Below are 7,580 nucleotides of genomic sequence, written 5' to 3'. Positions count from 1 at the left end.
ACGAGACTGGCAAATGCATTGTTGAAACAGTCTTTGTGGTAGACACGCCTTTGTGTTAACAGTTGGGTTAAACATCCCCTTTATCAGGGCTATTAGCACCTAATATTACTGTCTGATTAAAGATCATTCAGTGGATTATCCAGTCCCAGCGCTTCCGCATACCCCCAGACAGGTGCTCAAATAAGGAATTACGTTAAGTAAATTAGCACTAGTATCGCATCCTTAATGGCTTTGTCTTGGCTGCGGAAAAGAAAAAGTTACTGGGCTGTTTGGATGCGTCTTTGTCGCTCTTAAGCAGCAGGTTGCCTTACACAAGCTCCGTAGATTTACATTAGAAAAAAAGGCCTTTGTTTTGTTGTTCACCTGGTCTTCCTTTTCTCATCGGAGAGCACCGTGCCTTTCCTCCACGCAGGTGAGTTAGGGGGACAGATGTGCTTTTACACTAAAAGCATTTTATAAACGTGTGTATTTACTGTGGAGGCAGTGTGTAATGGAGGCAGTTTATCCCGTCTCTAGAAATGCATTTCATTTTCAATTCATGCATTCAGCCTGGGCTCATAGGTAAACTGCACATGAGTAACTTAAGAAGGCAGGAAATCCCACAAGAGTTCACAGAGCATAGTTTAGCTGACAGTTCGCTTTTTAATGGTTGAAATTAAGCCTTGACATTAATGGGCACAGGTCGTCTGACTTCAGTGTTATTTGTACCCTTACGCCAGTCATATTTCTGGCCCTGTTATGTTGGATGGCAATATGTAGTACCTTTCATGTTGCCCTGGAAAGCTGTGCTTGTGTAGGATCGCTGTTGCCTGTCAGGCATGGGCTCTGTTTCAAAAAGCAAGGCTGTAGAGGGGGAAATAGTGGGCTGATGGCAGATAAGACTCTTAAGTTTTTGAGCGACAGCAGGACAAGGGGAAATGGTTTTAAGTTGAGGGAAGGGAGTTTTAGGTTGGACATCAGGGGGAAATATTCTTTACAGAGAGAGTAGTGAGGTGCTGGAACAGCTGCCCAGAGAGGTTGTGGATGCCCCGTCCCTGGAGGTGTTCAAGGCCAGATTGGATGGGGCCCTGGGCAGCCTGGTCTAGCATTAGGAAGGATGGTTGGTGGCCCTGCATGTGGCAGGGGGGTTGGAGATTCATGATCCTTGAGGTCCCTTCCAACCCTGGCCATTCTGTGATTCTGTGATATGTGAGCTATGTTTGTCTTGTCCCTGATGAGTTCTGTGGCAAAACTCTGTTAGCTTTGAAAGGGCCAAGAGTTCCTCAGTATAAGTAGTTGGAATGAGACCTGGCACATAGGTAGGGGTAGCATAACCAGAAGAGCTGAGGAGAGCTCTTTGTAGGATAGGGAACTTTCTTGAGAGTCTACAAAAGAAGCATAATAAAATAAGCACTTTTTATCATTGAAATATTTCTATATGTTTGCTGCTTTCTTTGGGGAGGGTGTCAAGAGGATGTGTTGGTGTCAAGTGAATTTGGACATGCACTACCTCACGTTGCTTAAAGACATTCAGTATAAAAAACTCAGACTGCGTCTGTCTGCTTATTTGGAGGCGAGTTCCTAAGATGCTTAGGGACCGTGACAAAAAAGGAGCTAGCTTGGAGGCTCTAGTTCAGTCTTGCTCTAAATAAGCTGCCAAATAGACTGCCTCTTACGTTAGAAAGAGAGCTTTAGAGCTGCAACACAACATTATGAGACAAACAAATTCCCTCTGCTCCCACCCCCAAGCCCCTGAAGCATCGCACTCTTTAAAAGGTCCATTAGATTTATCAATAGACCTTTCTTTACACAACTTCGCTGCAATTCCTTTTGGGAAAAATTGGATTTTCATCAAAGACACAGAAGACTATAAAATTGGAAGCAGATGTGAGGCTGGATTGGGTAGTCCTATGGCTGTTTCTCTTGTGGAAGCAATTTTGAACAAACCCAGCCTTATGTGCTTCTTGCTGTCTTGCCCCATGAAACTTTTGCCTGCTTTCTACATTTTCCAGAGAACCAAAAGGTGCAGTGTGAATAATTGATGTAAACGTAAATTTCGTTCCTATCACATAATCTGTCTCTTCATTTTTCAACTGTTCTTGTATTCTTTGGAAAATAGATTTAAACAGTGCTTTCAATATTTTGCATTGTTAACAAAATACAAAGAAATACAGCCAGTGCTCTGCACATGAAAACTGAATGTGGTCATCTTTACCAGCACTTTTGTGAGCCTGGATGAGCTTTATACCTGGCCTGTGTACAATACCTTAATTCATTGTCATCTTTTAATTTGTTGAAAATAAGCTAAGATATCACTTAAAGTCTGTCTTCTGGCATATTGATGGTATTATTAATGTAACTGATGAAGTAGGGGGAGAAAAACAATTTCAAGATTATTAAAAGATAATTAGGCATTTTTATGCAGTGTCTTTGCTGCCATTTGTATCGTGCAGTAATGAAGAGGAGCCCAACAACGGGATTTACAATATACAATATTGTTTAACTTTTGGTGATGTTTCTCCATTACTGATCATAGCAGAAGTAAGCTGAGACCAGCAAAGTATGGCTTCACATCCAAAGCTTCCCAAATAGTCCAAGATTTTATAATCCTTAGCTCTGTATTTTGTAACTGCTGTATGTGGACATATAGCCTCCTGGGAGCTGATCTTTTCCCAGTGCAAGGCTCGTACATTTTTAAGAGAGTTTCTGGTGCTGTTGCATTTGCTCCCAAGGGCAGCCTGGCAACTGCTCTGCTTTGAGCCTTTGATGCACTGATAACTTGGCACAGAAATGCTATGCTCTCACAGGGAATAGCAGCAAGGCTGGAGGACCTGTCTGTGCTACTCCAGGGTTAGCACAGGGCAGGTTCTCTGCTCCAGTGCTTAATGAATAGACGGTTTTGCTCATCCTTTTGCTTCAGGCTCCCATTACACTGCTATGCATGCTTTCACTTCCTAGGTCATCTCTCCATATTTCCCACTATGTGCTCCCTCCAAACTGCATCCCAACTCATCAAAAACCCACTCATCCTCCTCCTCAATCCACCTATTCTCTGTGTGCTGCGCCTGCCCACTTTTCCCATAGGGTCAACCTCACACTGGCTGGCTTGTCTTCTAGATTTCTTCTTTGGTGGTGCTAGAGAGAGCTGATGAGACAGGAAGAAAGTGGCAGGAATTGCTGGGTCTGACCTTCACTAATGCTAAGCTTGGAGCTGCACTGAAGCTATTTTAAACAAGGTGAGGTTTTAAACAAGATGAGCAATTAACGTGCTGCTGCTGCTCCTTCTTTTCTTTTCTTTCTTTTTTTTTTTTCCAATGGTAAAATAGTCTGTCTGAGTTATTGAAGTGTGAAATTCAGACCTTGAGATTTAACTATGGAAAATTACAGGTGAGAAAGTAAAGTGGCAAGTTTTCAATTAAAAAGTTATTTGAAATGTTCCATATGCAAATACGCATTAGTATTTTTCTGGGATAGGTGCTGTGCAAGTTCACTGAAAAATATATGTGTCTCTAACCATGAAATCAGAATTCGGCTTTTACAGTCCAAAATAGAGCAGATCCAATTCAGCCAGTGTATAAAGTTACTCATTTAAGACGAAGTCCACCACTGAAAAGTGTACAGTTGATGCCAGAAGATCTTCCTAACTGTGGGGTCACTTACTGAATCTCCAGCTGAATTCTGATTTCATGGTGTGAGGCACATATGTTTTTCACTGAACATGCACAGCTCACTACACATAATACTGCAGAGACTAAGTGTGGGTTTAAGTAAATGTCGCTCCCCAAAATTTTGAAAAATAAATGATGGTCCAGATTCTGTTCTTAACCTCACCTGCAATTTCTCTCTCATAAAACAGATAAAAATTGGGGTGTAGATGTGCTTTTCTGAAAATACAGCTTTACCTTGGTTCTCTGACTCTTTTCTGAATGATTAACAATGAATCACTGTTTTTTACAAGTCTGGGTACATTCACCATATGCCAGGTGTTGCAAGAGCATGAGAACACTTACTAAATTGAAACTGGCTAAACAACTTCACATTGGCATCACTGTGTGGTAGTAGGAGTCTTGTGAAGGAACTATTTGAGCTTCACTTTCCTACTATGGATAAGATACTCTCATCTTCTTAAGCATAATTATTTTTCCACCCCCGCCATCACATCCTTTCTATTTTCCCTTGTAGGAGGATCAAAAGAAAGTTAGTTAAGTGCAGCATTCATCAGATAATCCAAGAGACAGTAATCTGGAAGACAGTATTACCAAATTATTAATTCATAGGTTAATTCCATTCTTATTAATCTGATTTTCTTATGATTGTGAGTGTGGGTTTCTCAGCCTAAATCTTGGTACAAAAGGTTCCCTATTTGATGATAGTTGTCCTGGAAGGAATGAAAAGACAAGAGGGAAATGGGTATCTTCTTCCAAATACTTGCTAGTAACAGGTGAGTTTTAAGAGAAATTATTATTCTCAGCAAATTGCTGTAAAAAGCACAAGCAGAAAGCAATCCTGGTTTGTACATTCCTGCATAATTTCGTATGAGGGATTTGCTCTGTGACTTACTTCCTTATTCTAGATATGTATTATTTTCTTCTTGTTGTTTTTGTTTCTATTTCTCATGCCATCTCCATCTTTTGATTGTTTCAGGTCACTTTGGATAGGAGACTAGAAAAGCAAATCTGTCTTTTTTGTCACTGCATTTTTCCCACTGCATTTCTAATGTCACCAATGGTTGAAGTGGATACGCATCAGATGCAAACAGAATGGACAGGAGAGAATCAAATCACCACTTGAATGAAGTCAGTCTGTGAGCAGTGGAACTCGGAAGAGGTGCTTTCTGTTGCCTTAGTGTGTCCTTTGTACCTTTCCCTCTAAGAGCACGTAACCTTTCCCCATTTATTCTACAGCATGCCATGAGATAAAGCTGGGCATGCATTTTTTCTAGCTCAGCTCCATGCATGCCCAGTACGAGCTCGCCAATTGCTTGCTGCCAAGTGTAACAGCTGAGCTCTGCCTGCTTCTCCCTCAGAGCAATCACTAATTTGGGTTGGCCAACAGCTCAGAAAGTTTTCTGAGAGGGAGGGAGTGGGAAGAGGTAAACAGATGGAATGAGGCAGATAGCACAATCGTTTAAGGTTCATTACTTACAGAACTAAGCTGCAAATGGCTGCCAGTGATAACTATGAATGAAAGTTTATCCAGAATACAGCAAGAAGGTATCAAATGTGCCTTGGCACTAGCTGTGCGTTCAAACTGTGCGACAGTAGCCTCTCCCTCCCATCTAAGTGCTTTAAATACAGTTCTAGTAACCTTAAGAATTTGTTTAGCAGTAGTTGTAATAGCCACCTGAGCTGGGCTCACCATCCAAAGTCTATTAGTTCCTTCCAAGAGCTGGAGATTGATGTGTGTAACTGATGAGCGCAGCGTGCAAACCTGTACTGCCTGGAATGGCTCCTTGTGTGTTTGGTTCAAATACTGGACAGCCCTTTTTCTCTCCTTTCCCCAGCTAGTTCCTGTGTAGTAATTCAGAGAATGAGCGTTAGTTCCCTTCCTACATCTTTCCAAATGCGAGCTTCATAAGCCTTCCCTGTAATTGCTTTCTTGCAGACTTCTTCAGACTGTTCACCTTACCTGGGAGATTGCACAAGATATAAGTAAGAGATGACATACTCTGGTAGCCAGTTTCAAAACGTTTTGCAACTGGCAGCTTTATCTTTAAAAGTAGATTGAATTTTTCAGTAGAAATGACAGAGATGTGTCTAACTTTGTATGTTGTGGATAGGTAGGAGATACTCACGTTTCAGTTTATGGCCATTTGAGTAGATGGATGCTGTATGTAGGTTCTGGTATGGATTAGGTGCCCAGATAGGAAATGGTGCCTAATTACCAGGGGAGGCCTTAGCCCAGAGTTTCATTTTATTTACATTTTATTGTGATCTATGTTGAAATTTAACTTGGGATATATTGTGCAATATGATATAAGGTGCTGAGTAAACAAGTAGAGAAAATTCATTCTGAAAGATGACAACTTTTTAAAATCTAAGCCTAAAGTTTAGCTAATAAATAATATTTTCCAGGGCAGCAGGGCACCTGTCAGTCACTGTAAGCCATTTTGGACTTCAATTGCTGCTCTTAGAGCAAAGTATGCCAACAGGTATTTCAGGTTTCAGTTTCAAAGCAATAATTACTATGTTTGAAAATGTTTGCCAATATTTTTTGCTTTTATTGGATATTATTTAGATCCAATATATTGATCAGAGATTCAGGAGTTTTGTAAAGGCTCTTGAAGAAGCTTATTTAAACACTTTGGTTCGAAGATGTCGATTCCAAATGGTGTGGCAGTTTCTGTGTAAAGACATCCCAAATGAAATACTGTGTGTTTGAAAGTGTGAGTCAAATCCCAAGTGACCTTTAGCTCACATAAGAAGGTTGCTATCCAAGTGTCTCTGCTTAAGAGAACTCAGCATTTAAATGTCCATTTAAAGATTGATTTGTTTGAATGATACCGCTGGTCTTGTCCTAGAGGGAAGTGAAAGGAGTGTTTTTCTTCTAAGTGCTGTCAAACCAGAAAGAATGATTGTTCTAAATTCTGCGTACGTCAGCATAATAGAAGCTTAGTCATGCAAATCTTTATTACTTGGCAATTCTGGAGCAGAGGAAAAACAGCGTGTTGCTGTATTTTATCAGTATTTGTTGAAAAAAGTGTCTTTCATTGTGCTTTTTAAGAACAGATGTCAAGACAATCTTGAAAACATAAATGAATGCTAAAAGATATTTTTCTGATTTGAATAGGGGGAAAAAAAAAGCTAGTTGAATGTGTTGGTCTTCTTTTCCATAAAATCACACTAACTGTTCATATGTTTCTTTCTGTTTCCCCAGGGAATGGGGGATAAAACAATTATTCTAATGACATATTTTCTTTTAGTATTGTTTTGTGATTCTTCAGAGTACAGTGGCGTACTTCAAAGTTCTAAATCATCAAGGATTTCTTACATCTGTATTGGAATACAATACATAATGGTATGTTGAAGAAATGTACTGTAATTTACTCCTTCAGTCCATAGGTACATAAGAACCAAATAGAAGAAAAAATGGCTTTAGAAACATTAGCAGATTAAGACAATATCTTTTCCTTTCTTATCTTCTCCTTCATGGAATAATGTCAACCACTTGCAGAAGTGTCCTGATACAGCCAACAAGAATTACCAGACAGATCTCACCATCTCACCATGACTCACCACAGCAACCCAGCTGGGCCAAACTCACGTATTGCTTCAGAGCCTAGCTAGCTGGGGAGAAGCAGTTTGTTTGCAAGTGAAGTTTTTCACACTGGCTTCCTTATGCAATTATGATTCACCAACTTACTGCATCATGTGTGGGAATGTGAAAGAGGGTTTAGATGTTCATTTTTGCCTCTGCACTGTATTCAGATACTCTGCTCTGATTTTTAACACTGATTATATGGTATAAGTCATTTGATGCCTGTTTGTTTCAGATCATCAGAGAAATGAATAAGACCTCTAGTTTTTTATTGTGTAGGTATGTAGAGTCACTGCACTGCCTGCCTCATCTGCTTTATAGGCAGTCTCTTCAGAGGAGATATT

General features: G+C 40.2%; 1 long non-coding RNA gene across 1 annotated transcript; it reads left to right on the top strand.

Moving 5' to 3' along the window:
- The first annotated feature begins 207 nt into the window (after positions 1–207).
- On the top strand, positions 208–6,866 carry LOC116226566 (uncharacterized). Its single transcript, XR_004166368.2, has 3 exons — positions 208–412; positions 3,097–3,215; positions 4,624–6,866. It is a non-coding gene; the product is annotated as an uncharacterized LOC116226566 (long non-coding RNA).
- The last annotated feature ends 714 nt before the right edge of the window (positions 6,867–7,580 follow it).

This window comes from Phasianus colchicus, chromosome 3 (genome assembly GCF_987193195.1).
Source record: "Phasianus colchicus chromosome 3, bPhaCol1.hap1.1, whole genome shotgun sequence".
Taxonomy (NCBI): domain Eukaryota; kingdom Metazoa; phylum Chordata; class Aves; order Galliformes; family Phasianidae; genus Phasianus; species Phasianus colchicus.
The sequence above is the reverse complement of the archived record's forward strand: the minus strand, read 5'-3'. Positions and strand labels throughout refer to the sequence as shown.